We start from the raw sequence: 3,833 nt of genomic DNA on the forward strand, positions 1-3,833 counted from the left end.
GCTTTAATGAACCCTTTTGTAGACCTTCCTTATCTTCACTCTACTTGCTTTTCTCGATAACTTTCTCCACTATGTTAGGGTCTTCCACTTCGACTACCCTAGTTTCCTTGACACTTGGGTCAACTCCGACCCTTGTCTCAACCTGTTTCCCGCTTCTAAGGGCAATGACCTTCAATTGCTCTCTTGGGTTCTCCTCAGTGTTGCTAGGAAGACTGCCTAAAGGTCACTCAGAATTTGCTTTAGCAAGCTGCCCCACTTGGTGTTCAAGTGATTGTAGAGAAGCTTGAAGATTTCTCAAAATGGAGCCTATCTCATTAAACTGCCCGGCATGTTGTGCAAGCTGAGCATTCACCTTACTGAACTGAGAATCCATACTGCTGGTTATGCTATTAAACCTTGATTCAGTGTTGATCATGAACTTGGCAAGCACATCTTCAGTAGTGAACCTTTTCTCTAGCACTAGTTGTTGCATTTGGGGACCTTGTGGAGATGGTGCAGCTTTTTGTTGTTGCCCCTGATTCCATGAAAAGTTCGGGTAGTACTTCCACCCCGGATTATAAGTCGAGCTGTAAGGATTTCCTTGTGGCCTTTGTCCCCCAATATAATCAACATTCTCAATTAGGGCGATGGAGGAACTAGCAATAGGACATTGGGCGACTCCATGTCCTCCACTACAGGTGCTACAGCTCATCACCGACTCTGACTTCGAGCTACTACCCATGAGCATATCCAGCTTCCGAGACAATACATCCATCTTCGCGGTAAGAGCATCATTAGCACCTACTTCATAAATTCTGGCCCCTTTTTGTGGTGCGCCTCTTGAGGCCCAATGAGACTCATTGCTTGCCATTGATTCAAGGAGTTGCTCGGCCTCATCGTGGTACTTGTTACTAAGAGATCCACCCACTGCGGCATCTATTAATTGATGAGTTGCATAATTCAACCCGTTGTAGATGATCTGAACCCACATCCAAGAAGCAAAGCCATGATGGGGGCATCTTCGAAGGAGATCCTTAAATCTTTTGTAAGCTTCAAATAGAGTCTCTGATTCTCCTTGTTTAAAGGCTGAAATTTCTTGCCTTAGCTTCGCCGCTTTGCTTGGAGGAAAATACCTTCCCAAATTTTTTCAACCATATCTTTCCATGTTTTGATCGATCCCAGTGGTAAGGATGTCAGCCACCGATATGCCCCATCTCTCAAACTAAATGGGAAAAGTCGAAGCCGGATCGCATCATCTGTCACTCCATTTATCTTGAAAGTGGAACAAATTATGAGAAAATGAGCATGATGATCATGAACATCCTCATTCGCAAGACCATTAAATTGGACTGAATTCTGGATCATGCCGATGGTGCTTGCCTTGATTTCAAAATTGTTTGTAGGAATGGATGGTGCTTGAACACTGAATTCCTCACCCGTGAACTGCGGCCTTTCATATTCGGATAAGGTACGTCTTTCTTCGGCCATGATTACAGATTCTCTGTCCTCAATCTCAATGTTTCTTTCACTAGTGCTTTCACCCACTTCTCTAAGTCTTCGACACAAAGTTCTCTCAATTTCACTGTCTTGTGCAACTAAATTTTATAGATTTGCTCGTGTCAAGCATAGTACTTTGCAAAGTCAATAAAGATAAACAAAGTTAAGCTCAAGAAGAAGTAAGACAAAACAAAAGAAGAAATAGAAGAAAAGAAAAAATGGTTAGAGCAATAAGCTAGAAGTTTCCTAGAATTCCTTAAAGTCCCCGGTAACGGCGCCGAAAACTTGGTTGATCACCCGCAAGTGTACGGGGTCACCAAGTAATACCTTCTGCAAAAGCCCAAGGATCGTATTTCACGGGGCTAAGAAGCTCCTATTACTCCTCCATCACTCACTTTCTAACCTTACAACATAAGAATGGTCTACTAATCTAATACATGCAAGAATGTAAATAAAACACAAGTATAACAATTCCAAGGTGAGCAAGAAAATCACAAGAGCAATGATGATAAGAGCAGGCCTAGGGATGAGGATTCCCAAGAGGGGTCATCATGATGTATGGATGCATAAGAATAAAATAGCAAGGATGATTTAGACCGACGGACCTCAACAATAGTTCAACCCCAATTTCTTGGCGGTTAAACCCTAATCCCGTACAAATGATGATAAGGATCTCTCCTTAATCATATTCTTACAATTGCATTAAGTGAATGGAGATCGTGCAACAAGGATACACTTAACCTAAGTTCATCCTCATGGTTCGAAGGGGCAACCTACATCCAATTTCTCGGCATGTTGGTCAAAGATCTCCCCTTCTAGCTCAATAATGATGTAGTGCATGCGAGTAGGTCACGTCTATGTGTACAACTCAAACAAGAACTAAGGATTTCTCCACACAATAGTTCTAGGCAAAAAACACAATGAGCTAAACCATAAATCACTCCAATGCATTCCAAATAAAAGTGAAGCATCCAAAATACATGATGAAACCCCAAGGTTCACCTACATCCGGTGGCCTTGAGGGTCTAGTGTGCCATCACACAAACAAATATCTTAAACACAACAAAAACAAGAAGTAAATGCATAAATGGCACTCCCTAGTCTGAATGATGATGAGGATGGAGAATGCCGGCCGAATGACAATTCCTCTAACCCAAGGAAGGTCGAATGCTCCTCCTCCTTTGATGTTGAAGCTCTCCCCTTGAAGTTCAATCCCTAGATCTCTCCAAGCCTCACTCCAAAACACACTCCAAAATGATGTCTTCCTTTCTCCTCTTCTCCCCAAGTGTTGGCTGCCAAGAAGTCCCTCAAAATGTCTTCCAAAAGTCCTCATATAACCCCACAATCCCTCTCCAAAAATGGGCTCAATGAGGACCTCATTGAGCCCCTCATTGACACTGTTTGGGGTATGCAAACTCCACAAATGCTCTCGGAATAGTATCCATACTGGCTCAATGAGCACCTCATTGAGCCATTATGCCTTCAAACAAACATCTTCTTTTATAGCTACAGTGATCATCCCGGGCAGCATTGAGGTCGTATGCCATGATTCAATTACTGAATCGAAAACCCACCAGGTGCTACAGTGGCAGCTACAGTAATCATCTCGGGCTCCATAAAGTAATCTGCTACATTGAATATACTACAGTACCGGGACCTGGTTTTCTTCTCTTTTTCCGCCCAAATTATATCTTCGTGTTCTCCGTGGCGTTTTCGTGCCCTACAAAGCAAATAACACAAGATTAAGCATAAAACGGACTTCAATTCTTATACAAATACATGCTATACGCAACAAATACATATACTAAAATATGTACATTTAGACACTTATCAGTCCCTTTTCCCCTTCATTGTGATTAATCGTACCTCCATGTTCCAATAGTTTTTGAGGCCATAATAGAGTGAAGTGCTAAGAGAGAAACTCCGCTGGGGCTTAGTTGCGCAAGCAACAGAGTGAAGCGTCGAAGTAATCCTTTGTACTGGGGCTTAATTATCATTAGGGGTCTTTCACCTTGACCAAAGGGTTAAACCTATATTAGAGAATTGGGTTTATCACTTGGAATCCCTAGAGCTTCTTGCAATTGTACGCAGTGTGAGGTGTTGGGACTGATTAATTTCTTCACCGAGGCATAGTATAGAGTTGGTCATGGTTGACCTTAGGTTTGGGACCATGTATTTCAGAATTTCCACAACTCATTAAGCATCTCTTAGGAGACATAATTGTTGGTTTTGCACTTGAAGCACTAATCCTAGGGGGAGCAATGTCCAAGTTCCCCACTTTCAATTGATTGCCTTTTCTCTCATTTTATTGCGCCTCTCTTTCTTATTTTCTTTAGTTCTTTTCATATTGATTTTGT

General features: G+C 42.1%; 1 non-coding gene across 1 annotated transcript; it reads left to right on the top strand.

Annotated features, from left to right (window-relative positions):
- Window positions 1-980: 980 nt before the first annotated feature.
- LOC120250791 lies at window positions 981-1,087 on the top strand. The gene has a single exon (XR_005533128.1). It is a non-coding gene; the product is annotated as a small nucleolar RNA R71 (small nucleolar RNA).
- The last annotated feature ends 2,746 nt before the right edge of the window (window positions 1,088-3,833 follow it).

This window comes from Dioscorea cayenensis, chromosome 19, assembly GCF_009730915.1.
Source record: "Dioscorea cayenensis subsp. rotundata cultivar TDr96_F1 chromosome 19, TDr96_F1_v2_PseudoChromosome.rev07_lg8_w22 25.fasta, whole genome shotgun sequence".
In the NCBI taxonomy this organism is placed as follows: Eukaryota; Viridiplantae; Streptophyta; class Magnoliopsida; order Dioscoreales; family Dioscoreaceae; genus Dioscorea; species Dioscorea cayenensis.